Source organism: Periplaneta americana, chromosome 8 (genome assembly GCF_040183065.1).
Source record: "Periplaneta americana isolate PAMFEO1 chromosome 8, P.americana_PAMFEO1_priV1, whole genome shotgun sequence".
Classification (NCBI taxonomy): Eukaryota; Metazoa; Arthropoda; class Insecta; order Blattodea; family Blattidae; genus Periplaneta; species Periplaneta americana.
Genome location: NC_091124.1, coordinates 33,755,476 through 33,775,219, shown reverse-complemented (window position 1 = coordinate 33,775,219; position 19,744 = coordinate 33,755,476). Strand labels below are relative to the sequence as shown.

General features: G+C 36.3%; 1 long non-coding RNA gene across 1 annotated transcript in view; it reads left to right on the top strand.

The window, feature by feature from the left end:
* LOC138704643 (uncharacterized) overlaps window positions 1-19,744 on the top strand; it is a 219,116-nt gene that overhangs the window by 134,728 nt on the left and 64,644 nt on the right. Inside the window, exon 2 of the long non-coding RNA XR_011333382.1 lies at window positions 10,205-10,263. This is a non-coding gene — a long non-coding RNA (uncharacterized lncRNA). The remainder of the gene's footprint in view (window positions 1-10,204; window positions 10,264-19,744) is intronic.

The following is a 19,744-nucleotide window of genomic DNA, read 5'->3' as shown; positions in this document are numbered from 1 at the left end:
TACTTTTGGTTTGTAAAACTGTGAACTCACCCATTCGTTTGTCACGATTTTTGCACGTCTGTTTCCAGCAATATGAAAATTTTCCGTACCAGTGATGCTACTAGCACTACAATAACGAATAATCACTGAGCTGTTAATAGTTGTAGGCACGCTATTATTAATCAAAATCATATGACTAGAAGTACGCGGGAGGGCTTGGTGAATAACTGCGCAACCTAGACGGTCAGTCATACATTTTCGTGAACTCTTCCTCCCAGGATTCGATTAGGACGCTTTGCAGTACGATCCATGCCCTAAAGAAGTGTGAGAGAGAAAAAATTGCACTTTCTACAGCAAATCCAAGTCATATTTGCTGCATTTGTAGATGGGAGAAGAAGCTAATTGCAGTATTGCGGTAATAGCAAATTTTTCATGAGAAGGTGACCTATATTTACATGGAATGTTAGTCTTGTTTTTTTAACAGAGAGGGTATTTGGCACGCTGACACTTGTGCTGCTGGTGTTAACCCAGGTTGGTGCACGCCGCCCCTAATGGCCGTGTTTATAAGGCTGCGGGACGTGACATGTGGTCCAGCCCAGCTGCTGCGCCCTGTAACGAGTCGTGTTCTTTCTGTGCCTGTCAACTCGCTACACAACAGCAGTTGCCATGGCGACCTCGCCGATGTTTCTTTCCGTTGTAAATACCACATGAAATTGATTGTTGCCGCCCACACTTAACTAATTTCTGAAACTAAGCGCTCCGGATCGGTAATCCTATCAGATTAGAATCAGTGCGCAGCGACCAGTTTCAAACCCCCGCCCGGTGACAATTACGTGATCGGATAAAATCCGCGCTGGATTATCTGCTGGAAAAATATTCACTCGTCCTGGTGAAATGGAACTGCTGGAAACCTCCCGGAGAAACCGTTTGAAAAGTGTGCACCACTCTAGTGAGGTGCACGAGAGATATGGTCTGAATTTTTATTTGATCTTGACAGTCACCCGCGTACTCTGCGGCAACGAGTGGGTTGCGCGTAGGCGTGGGTTCGAAACCCATTTGGATCAATTACCTGATTCGGTTTCCTGCTATATTTTCGGCAACTATAAGGCAAATGTCCGATAATCCCATAGCGAAATCTTACTCATTTGGCCAAATAATATTTTGCATCCACGACGCTCGATGGCCTAGTAATTGATACAGCGTCGTTAAACAATAGATTAATAGTAATATGCGTTACAAGAGAGGTATGTTTAAGTTTTCATGTTCGAGGAAAAGTTTGAAAAAGCGAAACGTAGTTGAGCTTTTTTAATTTTCGAGAATTGAAAGAAAACATACCGCTCGTGTATGTACATTATTTTGTACGAAGATCGTTTATTATATACCTGAAAGAGGAATTTCTAATTAGTTGCAATGAAATCTCCATCTTGGTTTCTGTTCAATGACGGCAAATTTGCAAAACAAAAATATCTATCTTCAACAATGTTGCTTTAAAATGTTTTCTGTGTTTACTATACTCCAGCAGGCCGTGATATACGTCTGTCTCTTTTTTTCCCCCAGTCTATAAATGCGAACTTAAAACAAACGGTAAGGTTATGTAATGATTTATTTTTCATTTTAATATTTTAACAATATTATTTATATAACATATTGCAGTAATAACATCGGCAAGTTTGTTGATTTTTTCACGGCTTCCTTAATGTTACTTGCATCACGAATGCAGCAACTTTAGTGGAGTTGTAGAGTTTACTTAATTTTTGCAAATATTTAAAGACAATAATTAACGGTGCAATTTAGGTGAAATTGCAGTGGTAAGCTTCCAATTTATAATTGTTACTATATGGAACGTCCCTAAAAATAATATGTTAAAAGCCTAAAGCAGTAAAATCAATATGTCACTTAAGCGGTAAGAAGAGGGCAATTGTTATGTGTGTTAGGTTGGGAATACTGAATGTGGAATTTTAGACTTTCCGCTGATTGGTTTTGTGCGGAAACCAAGCAAATACGCACGATCTCGCACAAAAAATGTTACCGTGGCCAAGAGGGAAGTGATATGACCCACAACACAGTAATCTCCCGTCAAACAGTTTTCTTTTTAAGTTTCTTCCTTCCCTTTTATTCTTATTCTTTCTTTCTCTCATTCTTCCTCTCTTCTCTCATTCCCCTCTTCCTTTCTTTCTCTTTTCCTTATTTTCTTCTCTTCTCTTTCCTTCCTTTTATTTTCCTTCTTCCCTTTCTTTTCTTCTCTTCATATTCATTTTCTTTTTCTATTTATCCTTTTATTCCTCTTCTCTTTCCTTCTCTTCCTTTCTTCATTTCCTTCTCTTTTTCATCTACTCCTCTTCCTATTCTCTCCCTTTTTCTTTCTAGTCTTTTACATATTATCTTCCTTTCTTCTTTTCTTCCTATTCTCTCCCTTTTCTTCTCTTCCACTTCTCTTTTTTCTGTTGTCTTCCTTTTCTTTTATATCTATTCTTCTCTTTTCTTCCCTCTCCTTTATTGTCTTCTTCCTATTCTTTTCTTTCCCTCTTTTTCCTTCCCTTATGCTCGTCTCTTTTCTTTTACATTTCTTCTCTTATTCTTCTCTTTTTTCCTTTAACTTTCTTCTCTTATTTTCCTCTCTTTTCCTTTGAATTTCTTCTCCTATTCTTCTCTCTTTTCTTTTACCTTTATTCTCTTATTCTTCTCTCTTTTCCTTTACCTTTCTTCTCTTATTCTTCTCTCTTTTCTTTTACCTTTCTTCTCTTATTCTTCTCTCTTTTCCGTTACCTTTCTTCTCTTATTCTTCTTTTTTTTCCTTTAACTTTCTTCTCTTATTTTCCTCTCTTTTCCTTTGCATTTCTTCTCTTATTCTTCTCTCTTTTCTTTTACCTTTATTCTCTTATTCTTCTCTCTTTTCCTTTACCTTCATTCTCTTATTCTTCTCTCTTTTCCTTTACCTTTCTTCTCTTATTCTTCTCTCTTTTCCGTTACCTTTCTTCTCTTATTCTTCTCTCTTTTCCTTCACCTTTCTTCTCTTATTGTTCTCTCTTTTCTTTCACCTTTATTCTCTTATTCTTCTCTTTTCTTTTACCTTTCTTCTCTTCCTAGTTTCTCTCTTTCTATTTTTCTCTCTCATTTTCTTCTCTTCTTTCTATTCTCTCCTCTTTCGTCTCTTCTTCCTGTTCTTCTCTTCCTTCCTTCTCTTCCCTTCTCTTCTTCCAATTCTTCTCTCCCTTCCTTTTTTCCTTTCTTCATTCTATTCTTCTCTCCCTTCTCTTCCTGTTCTTCTTTCCTTTCTTCTCTTCTTATTCCTCTCTTTTCTTCTCTTCCCTTTCTTATCTGTCAATTATTCTCTCTTTTCTTTCTTTCTTCATCCTATTCTTCTCTCTTTTCTTCTCTTCTTTCTGTTCTTCTCTTTCCTTTCTTTTCTTATTCATCTCTTTCTTTTCTCTTCCCTTCTCTTCTTGCAATTCTCCCCTCTTCTTTTCTTTCCGTTTCTCTCGCGTCTTCTTGTTTCCTTACTTCCATTTTTCCTCTCTCCTTCACCTCTATTTATTCTTACCCTTCAGTCATCGGCGTAGCTCAGTCGGCTAAGGCGCTTGTCTGCCGATCCAGAGTTGCGCTCGGGTGCTGATTGCCTGGTTGGGTTTTTCCGAGGTTTTCCCCAACCGTAAGGCAGATGTCACGTAATCTATGGCGAATCCTCGGCGTCATCTCGCTATCACTAATTCCATCGACGCTAAATAATCTCGTAGTTGATACAGCGTCGTTAAATAACCAATTTTTAAAAATCTTACTTTCCTTCCTCCTTATCTTCGTTTTTATTTTATCCTCCTCGTCTGCCGTTTCCTTCTTTACCATCCCTCTTTATCATTTTGATCTATCCCTCCTTGTACTCAATCTTTCTTCTGTTTCTCTTCATTTTCCATCTCTTTTCCTCCGTCTTGTATCTCACCTTCTGATTCTCCCTTTCCTCTCCACTTTTTCCTCTCATCTTTTTCTTATCAGTCTCTCTTTCATATGTATTCGTATTTTTAAACCTGTTTCCTTAACTTCCCTTTTTCTCTTTTGCATGGTCTTTCTCCCCCTGTCTAGCACAGTTCTTCCCCTTTCGTCTCCTCCTCCTTTTGACGAGGGTAGCTCTACCTCCCAATATCTTGTTCCCTTTTTTTACTGTACAGTAAATTATAACTGAATTTCTCCTCGTATAGAAAAGCATTTGTTGGCAAAGTACGCTGAAAGTGCACAACTCAGCTTCGACGGCTGCTATTCAACATCAGACAGCTCTGAAACGCATTCTGCCCGACACTCGTCAGACTCGACGCGTCATCTCCGTTACCCGTGTAACCGCAGTCACAAATTCGCGACATCCTGAGCGTTACAAGCCTGTCGCCATGTTATTTTGCCATATGTGAACCTCTGACATACTTCCCCGTTGTTCCTGCAGTTGCAGTCATTGTCATACCAGCCCAATTTACATGGCAGTTGTAGTCCGCGCCTCTTTTCCGAGTGAGAGCGTTATGCCACTTGTTCACTCAACATGTGGGTAATTGTGCGCGAAATTTCCATATGGTGGTAACAGTCGTATTTCACTTACGCTTCGCTTTTGTCTATTTTCTTATTTTCTTACTAGCCGTAACCGTGCGCTCCGCTGCACCTGTTAGAAATAAATATAAACTAATTACATAATTAAAATAGGACGTTCGATCCAGAGAACAACTTTTACAACAGCGCAAGATAATCTGCTTCGCCCGTTACCCAATTTTTTTTGCACTGCATTTATTGCATATATATTTTATGTATTTTAACACGATTCAATTGAGCATAGTTAAAATTTGAATTATAAAATAATGGATTGCTAAGCTAACGTACTATTACTGCATACTAAATCAATACACTCTCGTTGTTAGTTAATTCTCTGAGATTAAAATGAGTGTACATAAATATTATTTTAAGAAATACAGAGAACGAATGTACAAAAAAGCCTATCAAAATTTTCTGTGCATAAGAAGCTATTTTAATCTTACCTGTCCTCGATTTATTCTGACGTTACTGTAATAACATTATAGCATTATGTCCTTCTAGAGAAACTACACTTTCCAATGGTGAAATATTAATTAATTATACAAATCGGTTAATTTAGCTTCTGATATTACTTCATACAAACACAGAAACATTCTCTGTAGGCTATGTTTAATAGCTTTCGATTGTTGATGTCCAAGGCCCCTGTTTCGATTGTTGTTGTCCAAGGCCCGTTATAGACGAAGTCAATTGTTCTTAATTCATTGCACAGTCTTAGATGGCGTTATTTTAATTTTAAAACTCATTTATCTCATTAAATATCAGTCCTATCAAAATTTTGTAAAGCATAAAACTTATCGGAAATCATTTTTGAAGAAACTTTTGTTATGTAACATTTTTCACAGAAATCAGTAATAAGCGAGATATTTCGATTTATTTAATTCAGGCTCCCTTATAACCCCCCTTTTAAATAAAGTATTTTGAATGCCATATAGCCTAAAATCTAAGTTACAACGAACTTAATTTATATTCCAATTTTCATATAAATCGGTTCAGCCATTATCGCGTGAAAAGGTAACAAACATACAGACAGACATACAAACAAAAATTGCAAAAATGCGATTTTCGATTTCAGGGTTGTTAATTATATATGTTAGGACCAATTATTTTTGGAAAATCGAAAATTACCAGAAAAATTTAAGCTACAGATTTATTATTAGTATAGATATTTAACCTTAAATAATGCACTTAATTTCAGGGGATTAATCGTTGAGATATTTCATACAGAAAAGTTAAAATACAATTTTGCTTAATTTAAAAGACATTACTGGTCCGACAAGTTAAGTATAGGCCTATAATATAAAATGAATGATAAAAATCTTTCAATAACTGTCTTAGTTTATTAGTCTAATGAATTATACAGGGATATCATTTTATTTTTATTAACATTTCTAATATTAACCTTGCTATACCTTTGGATTAACGATTGAGAACCGGAAACACCGTTTGCTACCCGCTTCCACTATTGGAGTTCGATGATATTGGCGTAAAATACAAACAAATCACTTACTAGGTATAGGAGGGAAGAAAAGTAGTTCGTCCATTTACCTAAACCAGGAAATATCGCAATATTGTGTTTGATAATTTTCATTAGGCTTTTTTTAATCAAAATACAGTACTGTATTAACAATAAGTGTTCTTACTCACGAACTGAGCCATCCATGAGAACATATTCATTATGCAGTGTATATTATAGTGTCTACAGCACATTAGTGTACAATATAGAGAATAAAGTTAAAATGAAAAATAATCAAAATATGAATATTTAAACACGTTTTTGAAAATGGTGGCCGTTCATTTCGATACAGGTTTCAGTTCTTTTGTGCATTTTATCGCACTATAGACTATTGCATCTAATTCCAATTACCAGTTTCGTCCTTCGTACTAGTAACTCATCTTGAAATAATTCTGTACCTACTCTATAAAAGAGTACCTTACGTACTGTAAATTCTATCTTCACTTCTGCCCGATCCGCACAGATAAAATTACTCAGACATGCTATGTACTGTCCGTCCAAGTGGTTTTGTTGCAGGATCGTAGAAAGGGGGGGGGAAATCAAGTGACAGTTAATTACTTAACGAGGCCCTTTTATTTAAGTTATTTTAAACAATTGTATGGGTATAATATTACGTAGACGTCCAATTCCTAACAGAAATTAATGTTTTCAGAAAAGAGCTAAGACAGCCCAGCCACTAGTCTTTACAAAGGGGCAAGCACCCTTCGGGTGGGGGAAACCAGGATGCGACGTAGGCAAACGGACAACAGTACCTGTGCGAAAATATGATTCAATATTGAAAGCTCTTTCGTCACTGAAAAACGCGAACATATTTCTGGAACGTACTATACTCACTAACTCAGTACTGTTTACTATATGCGGCCTTGGTTCTGTGTGGAGGACAGTTGGAACTTCATTAGTAGAGGTTTGGGAGTGAAGTACATTCAAAAACTCAGGTACAATAAAAATTGAAGTAAAAATAAAATGATGTCCCTGTACAAATAAAAAACATTTAGGTCTTAGTTACAATTATGTGACCAGCGCTTTCGCCGTGTATGGCATTATCAGGTCTAAAAGAGTAACATATATCAATATTATGAATATAAAAACATGAACAATGTGCAAATATAATATGACCTTGCATGACGAAGAATATAAAATCAGTGGTTACAAAAAATGTTATATGGCTGGCTGCACAAACACACAATTGCGAGCATTTTGTACATCTACATCAAACATTGTACTTTCTTTAAAGACTTCTATTTCAACGTATGCTGTCTGGCTATTTTAATACATTAACTTTATAAGAATATTCATTACTTACGTTAAAAAAATAGTGAAACCTATTTTTGTAAATAATTGTACATCCAAATAATTGGTTTCTCTCGCTATGAATATTTATGCTATGAACTGTTGAATTAGTTACGAAGTTTTCACGCTTACATACGAGGGAGTTTATTAATGAAAAAATATACTGACAAGCCATGGGCATTATTTGTAGTTTTTTTTTTTAAATGATCCTACACGATTGCCTAGATTTGGCACCTACTATTATTCTAATTACTCTTTTTTGTACTAGGAGTCGGCCTCGGTAGCGTAGTTGGTATAGCGCTGGCCTTCTATGCTCGAAGTTGCGGGTTCGATCCCGACCAAGGTCGATGGTATTTAAGTGTGTTTAAATTCGACAGGCTTATGTCAATAGATTTACTGGCATGTAAAAGAACTCCAGCGGGACAAAATTCTGGCACACCGGCGACGCTGATGTAACCATCTGTAGAATTTCCACAGAATATTATTCAAAACTCATTACCAAGTGAAGTATGCAAAGTATATTGTTTTTAAGGTATTGATATTTACTATCTCCTACATAGATCTAATAGCAGAACATACTGATGTAAGTTTGGGGGTAATTTCTTTAAAATGATTTTTTTTAATTTAACACTTTATGGATTAGTAAGCCAACAAATTTGGTTGTTGTTGTTTCTATTAGGGATTTATTGTTAATTATTGCTCTTGAAATTTGCGAGGTTGAATTTGGACAAGATTTAAATTGAATTATGTTAGTATGAAAATGACCTTCCACTCCCCTATTCAAAACACATCCAATGAAGGGGTTGTTCACGATGGTACAATTCAAGTACTTTAAATTCTACGTTTTTTTTTCCTGAAAAACTATCGAAAGCACAGCAAAATGGTATGAGACTTTTTTTGTTTCTCTTCACTAAAGGAATCATCCATCAAAATTAATTACATAAGCAAAGCTTCACCCGGTATGTTATAGGCTAATATATATGCTGAAAACTTTTAACCTGTCGTATCAGATAGATAACCATCTCATTACTGAAAATAACTAAGCAAGTGGGCGTTCTCGTACAGACACGAATGTATTCCTTTATTCTTGTGCATGAACTGAAATAAGCATGTCATCCATTATCTTAATGCAGCAGTAGTGTGTCCTTCGTGTAAGACCAGCACTAGCTGAGATCTCTTCAAGATTATATTGAATGCAAATAGCTTATATATATATATATATATATATAATTTGAACTGGTAATGGAAATTACGGAAAAATGGCTGAACGGATTTTAATAAATGGCCCCTCATTTTGTAGCTTGGAACCCAAAGTTTTTTCGGAAAAATAGTAGTTTTCAGTGAAATGTCAATTTTCCTACATAATTTTCCTATTTTCCAAAATCCATCTGTCGTCAGTTTTGAGAACTAGGTAATTGCATTCAGGAGAAGCGAAGCGAGCATCAAGTCGGCCGTGTTGCATTTCAGAATAAAACAAACCACACACTACAGTAAACAATATTACTGGGTGTTCAGTTCAAAGTGTGTCATGGCTCGCTGTATGTCGTCATGTGGCTAGCCGATGAGCCTAGAGAATTCAATCTTCCTACATTTCCGCAAAGGCGTATTACCTATATGCAAGAGAAGTTGCCTACTAAGTACGGCGTTCATTCTGAAGAGTACTTACCGATACGTACGGTAACGCCTGTAGTGGCAGGAATGTGAACTGTTTGGAAACACGTACTGAGGTGAGTTTTTTTCTTACTGTCGGGATATGGGGAGAGGGTTAAGACGATTACTTTACGTACAGTATTTGTTGACATTAACTTCGACGGTCAACATGGACACGGAGCATTTGATTTGTATTGTGGAATGTTGCCGTACGCAACCGATGATAACAAATACCCTGGGTACGACTTGCCCGCGCAAAACACAGTTCGAAAGAAGTTATGGTAGCAGACAGACCGTACAGACCGCCATCTGTTGCTACGACGTTCAAGTTATACCGTACACGTTCTTAAGTTCAGATTGAACGCCTTGATTAATAGGCAACTTCTCTGACATAAAAGCTGAAACTCGCTTCAAATCGCTGACTCACCAACAGTGACGTCATGACACACTTTGAAATGAACACCCAGTACACGAAGGCCATGATCTGCAAGAATGCTGACATATTTAGAACTCAAATTAAATTGGTTATTAAAAACTTAACTTACTAAAAATAATTTACAGGTTCGATTCTGTGGTGTGTAATTTTCTGGGTACAGCTGTGTATTGGATATTAAAAACTACAAAACTTGAGGTGGTTTGATGACATTATTACCATTAGAAATGAAATATTATTGTAGTTAATGCCATGATGTGACTATTTTTCATTAATTATACATATTAATGCTATATTGATGATATGAAAGTGAAACGTTTTGGGGTTATATAAGTAGATGTAGAGAATAACTTAAATTAGGTTTTGATTTCTATATTTTACTGAGTGGCGGCTATATAGTATATATAGTATATGTTACTGAAAGCTATAAAACTTACGTAAGATAATATTATTAAAAATCAAATATTTTTATAGTTATTAATCAAGTGGGGTTGGGTCTTCTTCATATATTTAATGGCGGTGTGGTGTAGATATTTATATGCGTGGTTCTCTTCAGCATTGGCTCGAGAGAGAGTATCTTTCATTATTATGGAAGCAAATAAATTCCCGAATGTCTGGTATTCTTCATTGAAAATAAATCTGAAAAATGTTTATTTGAACGTCTAATGAACTTAGTTTGCAGCATTTGCTGCACAAGCCACTAGTCTAATATAAATTAATATATTGAAAGCTGTAATGTGACTTTATCTCTAATCTCAGATGTTTTCTTGTTTCAGGTAAGGCCAGTCGCCATGGAGCTGATCATGTCATTTCCATGATCCTGTACTTGAAAGCAGTAAGTTCTGTAATACGTAGTAATAATATATTAACACGTTCTGTAATACATAACAGTAATTTTGTAAGTTATGCAATCCATAATAATATGTTTAACACATAGAAATGCAGGGTGTTTAAAAATGAATGGTGCAAAAGTAAACTTTATTTATTCATGACAGAACGAACTTAACACATATGTATTAAGCATGAAAAGACGCATTAACTTCCAAATTTTACCTTTCCACTACAAAAGCTCGATTTGAGCCCCGTTGGTGACACGACAGATATCGAGACTGTACTCCATTTCTGTCAGGACTCACGGCATGTTAATCGATTCAAATTCAAATCGTTAATCGATTAAATATTTTGATCGCTCGACAGCACTATTTAGAACGCCTGCATTACTTAAGACATGATATATTAAGAAAACAGAAAACAAACACACACGATCAAGCTGACACACTTTTATCATTCTTTCTCTTTATTTAAATTCGCACAAAAAGCAGGTCATTTCTCGTTCATGTCAAAGAATATTTCTGTTACACATTGTCTTTCAGTAGAGCAACTGTTAGTGATAAAAGACAAAATGTTGTGTTCTTTTTTTTTCGCAGACCACGTAGAATTGAGATTTAGAGTTTACGAGTTATTATATTTTTAATATTCCAGCGTTCTTCTCCTTTTAACAGAGAAAAGGCTGAGTCTTGAGTCCTTCGACGAAGCGAAAATGGTAGTTTAACTTGCCGTAACTCGGAAACCAGTAAAGATTTTGGGTGGCAATAACTTTTAAAATTAATTTCAATTCATTTTCAACATTTCTCTCACTTTGACTCCCCCCCCCCCCCGTCTAACGTGAAAAACAAAAAAGTTTGCCGCTTACCAACTCATGAAGGTGTAAATATCTATTTTGAACTGATCACTTCGAAGTTACTATTTTTTCTCTCCGTTTCCAAAAGATGATTTTGATTTCAAATTTTTGTCTATGTTTTCCTCAGACATTCACTATTCAATCATGAGATATACAGCGCGATTGATTGACTGTCTTAGGAGCTACAACGTGATAAATACTTATGGCAACGGGAAACTGATTTCGCTCTCCCTCTGGCTCTAGTATCGCCGTCTCTCTCACACACGAGACGTCACTCTCTTGCACAAGCCACCTATATTACAACGCCGCAGCGATCTCTTATTGGTTCTCCTCATATGCAGGAGATTTGCCACGGAAAACAGTACGCAAACTCGTTGCAGGATCATTGTTTACAGCTGACGCAAAACTTCAAAAGACAGCCAAATTCAGATTTTTGTTTTATTTGAAAGGATTATCTTTTTCCGCGAGTATTTCGCTAAGGAAACATGTCTTCAAGTACTAATTTCGCGACTGTGATATTACAGAGGATTGTTTCCGATCTCTGCTAACGAATTTGAATGACGTCATGTGAGTCAGGCATCACACCGACAGCTGAACTGCGGCGAGAGGTGACAGACCAGTAATGAGTGATTTCATAATCAGAGTGCACGGTGTATCACAGTAGCAATGCCCAAGGAATTCGAGCCTTTTTGGGAGGAGTACATAACAACCCTTTCCGATGCCAAGTACAGTTACGTGAAAGTCATAGGAGCCTGCAAAAAACGTGGTTTCGTTATTTCCAAGAAAGGCATCTTGTGTGTACCTAATAAGACTGGCAAAGCTCGGATGGGATTAATTCCAGAGTGCAAAAAGCAAGCAAATCCACCCCCGTCACAAGTCGCCGCACCCCACGACATGATACAAATTAATTCCATTCGAGCGTTATCAATCTTATTAAGTACACAGAAGATGCCTTTCTTGGAAATAACGAAACCTCGTTTATAGCAGACTTCTTTTATTTTCACTTAACTGTACTTGGCATTGAAAAGGGTTGTTATGTACCCCTCCCAAAAAAGGCTCGATTTTCTTGGGAATTTCTGCTGTGAGTCGCCGTGCACTCTGACTATTGAGATCACTCACTACTGGTCTGTCACCTCGCGCCACAGTTCAGCTGTCGGTGTGATGCCTGACATGATGTCATTCAAATTCGTTATCAGAGATCGGAAACAACCTTGTATTTCGTCGAAATCATTAGATTTCGCGGTTAAATATCATTAATTTTTTTAATTATCTTCTTGAGATTTGTGTTTTTTGCTGATACAATTTAAGTTTTCAAACATTTCATGTATGTTGTTAGGAACTTGCCAAAAAGTCACACCGCTAAAGATGATATGACGGTAACGGGACGGTCAGGGAAAGTCTACAATGCAGCTGTTGTATTCGATATGAGCTTTATAAAATATACGGACAATCACATCTCATTCATTCCCTTTGGTTAGAAGCCATTAGCTGATGAGCTTGAACTGAACCTTGCTGAGGCCCGAGAACCACAAGCTGTCGACCGCTGTCATCCTATTTATCTGCTTCAGAGAACTAGTGAAAGGCCAAAGAATCCGCTCCTTTAAGATGAAATTACTTGTTCCGAGTGTGGAATTATTCCAACTATTCCGGGTTTGAGGAAGTCGATACTGGAAGGGTCTCTGCCCTCCCCCAATTCCGAGAGAAACAGATGAGCCCCCTGTACCAGTAATTGGAATGTTTCCCCCTCTCCGCCTACTCACTTCTGCGAGACACAAAAACAAGTCTTGAAGTTCTGCTGTACAAGTGATCGAGCACAGAAAACCCAACTTGGACATTCTTTGTGAGGATTCCTTACCGAGAAACTAGAAGCTCTGCTGTCCAGAAAGTGATTGGGAATCGAGATGACTTCTTCTGTTTAATGTACGGTGCTGACGTCAAGATAGAACACCCAGGCTTTTATATACTAGAGTGACTACAGTGATGTGGCCTACATATTTTCAATATTAATGATGCATATTAAATTATACTTGTATGGTTTATCTACAACTTATCAATCTATATTAATACGGAATTAATTTTCCGTCTTATTACATTACAAAATTACATTTCGTAATAAGTTAAAAATTAAAAATTAAAAATTAATCTTGTAATATAATAACCACAATTTAGTTGAATCTATAAATGTTATATAACCAATTTTAGATCATGTTCTATGCACATATTTGCTACTTAAATATTTAAAGATTTAAATTACTGCTATTTCGTTCATTTATTCATTCACTCATTCTTTCACTCTCTCATTCGTTCACTTATTCATTCGCTCATTCTTTCACTCATTCATTCGTTCATTTATTCATTCACTCAATCTTTCACTCATTCATTCGTTCATTTATTCATTCACTCAATCTTTCATTCATTCATTCGTTCATTTATTCATTCACTTATTCTTTCATTCACTCATTCGTTCATTTATTCATTCGCTCATTTTTTCACTCATTCATTCGTTCATTTATTCATTCACTCAATCATTCATTCATTCGTTGATTTATTCATTCACTCATTCATTCGTTCATTTATTCATTCACTCAATCTTTCATTCATTCATTCGTTCATTTATTCATTCACTCATTCTTTCACTCATTCATTCGTTCATTTATTCATTCACTCATTCTTTCATTCACTCATTCGTTCATTTATTCATTCACTCATTCATTCGTTCATTTATTCATTCACTCATTCTTTCACTCATTCATTCGTTCATTTATTCATTCACTTATTCCTTCATTCACTCGCTCTTTCAGTCATTCATTCGTTCATTTATTCATTCACTCATTCTTTCATTCACTCATTCGTTCATTTATTCATTCACTCATTCTTTCACTCATTCATTCCTTCATTTATTCATTCACTCATTCTTTCACTCATTCATTCGTTCATTTATTCATTCACTTATTCCTTCATTCACTCGCTCTTTCAGTCATTCATTCGTTCATTTATTCATTCACTCATTCTTTCATTCGTTCATTTATTCATTCACTCATTCGTTCATTTATTCATTCACTCATTCTTTCATTCGTTCATTTATTCATTCACTCATTCTTTCATTCACTCATTCGTTCAGTTATTCATTCACTCATTCTTTCATTCATTCATTCGTTCATTTATTCATTCACTCTTTCTTTCATTCACTCATTCGTTCATTTATTCATTCGCTCATTCCTTCACTCATTCATTCGTTCATTTTTCATTCACTCATTCTTTCATTCACTCATTCGTTCATTTATTCATTCACTCTTTCTTTCATTCACTCATTCGTTCATTTATTCATTCACTCTTTCTTTCATTCACTCATTCGTTCATTTATTCATTCGCTCTTTCTTTCATTCACTCATTCGTTCATTTATTCATTCACTCATTCATTTATTCATTCACTCATTCATTTATTCATTCACTCATTCTTTCATTCACTCATTCGTTCATTTATTAATTCACTCATTCTTTCACTCATTCATTCGTTTATTTATTCAGTCACTCATTCTTTCATTCACTCGTTCGTTCATTTATTCATTCACTCATTCTTTCACTCATTCATTCGTTTATTTATTCAGTCACTCATTCTTTCATTCACTCATTCGTTTATTTATTCATTCACTCATTTGTTTATTTATTCATTCACTCATTCTTTCATTCATTCGTTCACTCATTCGTTCATTTATTCATTCACGCATACTTTCATTCACTCATTCTTTCACTCATTCATTCGTTAATTTATTCCTTACTGTCCATCTCGCTCCGTTATATAATTATTGGATAGGATGTAGTCATCCTGCCTGTAGTAGGCCTATTAGGTTAATTTAATTCTTAAATTCGTTCTTACATAACCTAAAAATGGCATCCGAAAAATAAAGTTTTTTCACGCAGTCCAAGCAAGAGATCTCATAAATCTCCTGTCACTTTTTATCATGGCGGACACATTTATTTAGAATAAATATGTGCAGTAATACATTATGAGGACTGTAGCAAAGAATAAATTAGTTCATATTTTGTTTAGCATAGACTGTGAGAGAGAGTAGTTTTGAAGTTTTAAGTCGTTGAAAAAAAAATGTATTTACATTTTTGTACTTTATGCAGTATTATTTTAGTACTGAATCCTTTACAAATTGTATTATACAAAGTGAGGTTAGATTGGATCGGTTAACTTTAGGGCTTTACGTTAAAGATTGCTTTACCTTTATTATGAGTTCATTTTTAAGCTTAGGGCCTATATTAGTACAACGAGCCTATAATGAGAGTAATTAAGACGCTCGTATGAAAATTATGAAACGAGCGCAACGCTCGTATGAAAATTATGAAACTCGCTTGCGCTCGTTTCATAAACATACATACTCGCGTCTTAATTACCATTATAGGCAAGTTTCATACGACTTTTTATGCTAGACCATATTTCTAACTTGAAATTATTCAGAAGTATTCATTTTATTCGTACCTGACTGAAGATCGGAAGTGACCTTGTGCATAGCTCGTAAATTGTGAGATGTGCGCAGACGCGAAAGTATTGATTTTTTTTCCGAGGAACAATAATGTCATTGACCTTGATGTAATGCAGAGAATAACATGAACCAATTTTGATATAACCTGGAAATTGATTTAGAATTGAAAAACGAGATGACAAATTGAATTTATTTGAATATTATTTACAATTAACGCTAATTATTATAGTAACAGAACATAACCTTCTGCGACAGTATTGGATTTCCAGCCTTCGTGACGTTTCCCTCGTTGTCTTTCGATTGCATATCCGAGAATAATCGAAAACCTGAACTTTAATGAATAGGTGTACTTTAATGACATGCATTAAAGGACTGCTACCAGGTGTATAATTACCACATTTCGGCATGGTCGAATATGCCGAAATGTAGTAATTATACACCTGGTAGCAGTCCTTTAATGCATGTCATTAAAGTACACCTACTCATTAAAGGTCAGATCTTTCAGCCAATGACGACTCAGGTTACAACTGTTCAGCGAATGACAGGTCAGCTTTCTACCATTATAAAACCGCAAGTATCGATTATTCTCGGATATGCAATCGAAAGAGAATTAGCGAAAAGTCACGGAGGCTGGAAATCCAATACTGTCGCAGAAGGTTATGTTCTGTTACTATAATTAGCGTTAATTGTAAATAATATTCAAATAAATTCAATTTGTCATCTCGTTTTTCAATGTCTAATTTAATTTCAATGCTATCTCTGCAGGTTCTTATGGCCTAGCAAGGTCAATGTGGACATCTGTTCCTCGGAAAAAATCATTACTTTCGCGTCTGCGCACATCTCACAACATACGGGACATTCGTCAAGGTCAGATACAAAGAAAATTAATAATATCAAGTTAGAAATATGGTCGAGCATAAAAAGTCGTATGAAACTCGCCTATAATGGTAATTAAGAAGCTCGTATGAAAAATATGAAACTCGCTTGCGCTCGTTTCATAAATATCCATACTCGCTTCTTAATTACCTTCATTATAGGCTCGTTGCATAATGTACTATTATACTACGATGTAGTTATTACTCAAGATTAAAGATTAATTAGTGAATTTTAGCCTTACATATAACTATATTTCTTCTGTCAGAATTACTTACCTCGCTTTAAAGGAGTTCTCTTTTACGTCCGCCCCACACCATGTCCTCTTCTGTGGCATGAAACTTGCGTCTTTTGTCGTTGCTTTCTATACACGACTTGAGTTCTAGAAAAGACTCGCGGACCTACCCTCAATCCAATCTTGTTTTGCCGGGGGTGATTCACAATTCCTTAAATTGTGTGCGGCCTTCAGCCACCCCCTGCGCTGTAACGACCACTAAAAGAGCCCTGCGCCATGTCACACATCAGATCCAATCCTCTTCCAGCGGCCAGCCAACAATACGTTTTTGTCACCACATTCGTCTCAAACACCGTGTGAAATATAAAATTCCATTTATTACATTCTCTTGTACGTATGTAATTCTGAACCCTTGTTATTCACTTTGTAGCATACAAGGCTACAAATACAGGGACATCACTTTATTTTTACCAACATTTTTAACATTAACCTGGCTATACTCCGAAACACTGTTACCCCCTTCCATTACAGGAGTTTGATGTTATACCTTATTTTATTTCAAGTAGTGCAGTTCGGTGGCTCCTTTGAACACCCACTTACAGATTTATGACTTCCTACACAAACAACTCTGACAATTCCATCCTGTCCCCTCGTCCCAACATTGCACACTTGCCACAATCCTGGTGACCTTCGAAATTATGCAGTGAAACTGACAGGATTCTTGAAATTCGGAAAAGATGCGGCAACTCTGTCTCCACGTGGATTTGACGGGCACCTGTCAATTCTTCTGAACGAGGATTGTGATTGGTTACTAACAAGAGAAGACAAGATTTCCGTCACAGTAAGGAAGACATTTATTTATGACAACCAATTAGTAGGGGGCAGTAGAAGGTCTGTCGGCAAAGTCCTTTCTACGAAACTGCACTCCATGAAAAAAAATAAAGTATACTAGACTAGACGGCAATTCGGAAGGCGGGTGGCCACTACTGGGTGTTCATTTCAAAGTGTGTCATGACGTCACTGTTGTTGGGTCACCGATTTGAAGCGAGTTTCAGCTTAAATGTTAGAGAAGTTGCCTATTATTTAAGGCGTTCTTCAATCTGAACTTGAGAACGTGTACGGTATAACTTGAACGTCGTAGCAACAGATGGCGGTCTGTACGGTCTGTGTGCTACCATAACCTCTTTCGAACTGTGTTTTGCGCCGGCAAGTCGTACGCAGAGTATTTGTTATCATCGGTTGCGTACGGTAACATTCCACAACACAAATCAAATGCTCCGTCGAAGTTAATGTAAACAAATACGTAAGTAATCGTCTTAACCCTTTCCCCATATCCCGACAGTACGTATTTCCAAACAGTTCACATTCCTGCCACTACTGGCGTTACCGTACGTATCGGCACGTACTCTTCAGAATGAACGCCGTACTTGCTAGCCAACTTCTCTGCCTCTTAGATTATACACCTGAGCTGCGGAAGTGTAGGAAGATTGAATTCTCTAGGCTCATCAGCTAGCCACATGAAGGCATACAGCGAGCCAAGACACATTTTGAACTGAACACCCAGTAGATGCGCCGTAGCCTGTATGGCATGTGACGTCACAAGCTTGAACAGGAGAACTAATCAGAATCAGTCTATAACAAGCACTTCCTGAGTTCGTTTGTTCATGTGCGAGTGTTTCAATACATTGAATAAGTAAAACTAACATTTACTATGTGTATGTAAGGTAAATAAATGGAAGAAGAGACTGTAAAAACACAAGTATTACACAAGCAGGCGCGGAAAATAGTGTTTAAGGTGTATAATTATGTTAAAAACGTTAACGAGCAGAACGCTGCCGGCCATCTTGATGCTGGCAGCAACGTTGCCAACGTGCAAGAAACGACTGCAGAAGCATGTGGTGTGGGATTGAGAAACGTGCAAAGAATATTGTTAGTGAAGGAAAGAGGGTTTGTTTGGTGCCATGCTTACAGTAATCAACGGCTAAGGTCATTAGTGTCTTTTGATAATTTAAATTCTCTCCTGCGCTATTTGTATTGCACGTGCGTGAAGTACGATGTGGCAATGTTGTACGCTGCCTTGCTCTCTCTATCTGTCTCTCTCGACGCAAACGCTAGCAGACTACCGCCTTCCGAATTGCCGTGGACTCTAGTGCAATATGTAAACAAATCATTTTACTAGGTATAGGAGGAGAGAAAAGTAGTGTATCAATTTATGTTGTAGGGAAATACGATATTACGATTTTCAGTTTGATCATCACTTTTATGGAATTTATCAAAATACAGTAGAGTAGTAACATTTTTTTTTTCAAAAACTCAACTTTTCAGGCGGCTATGTTCGTTATGTAATGTCTACTTTATTTAGCATATTAATTATTGATGTTAACATACAATATAGAGAGTGCATTTAAATTGAGGGGCTCATAAGTAAAGGACTGTAAGTTACTTTTGAGAAAATGGGGTTTAAATATTTAAGCTTTCGTAAAATCGGTGAAATTTTTATTTAAATTTTAATGTGTGATGAGATTAAAATATCCGTTTGCCACTAAAATTTTAGATACTTTAGCTTACATTGGATGCACTTAACTCATGTTATTACAAATGTCACTAGCATTCCTTTGCTTCTAGCCACCTCAATTCAAAATAAGCTAATCTGAATTTTTAAACAAGTTGCTGAAAATGGTTGCCGTTCATTTCAATTCTTTACGCATATTATTAAAAACATATTGTAGCATATTCTCTGAAATTGAATTTATCGTTTCTTGAATATAATTTTTAGTACGATATTATTAATATAGGTTCTTTCTTCTATAGAAAACGCAACCATATTTCTGAAACACACTATACACTGCAGTGTTTACTTCACTGCTTGAAGACTTTGAATGCAATAGCGGCCGTAAGTTTGTGTGTCTGACGGGAGCAAGGACATTAGTGAAGGGGTCGCAGTGAAGTACATTCAGAAATGCAGGTACAATAAAAATGTAAGTAAAAATAAAATGATGTCCCTGTACATTGGGCCGGAGTTCGATTGTGGGCAGAA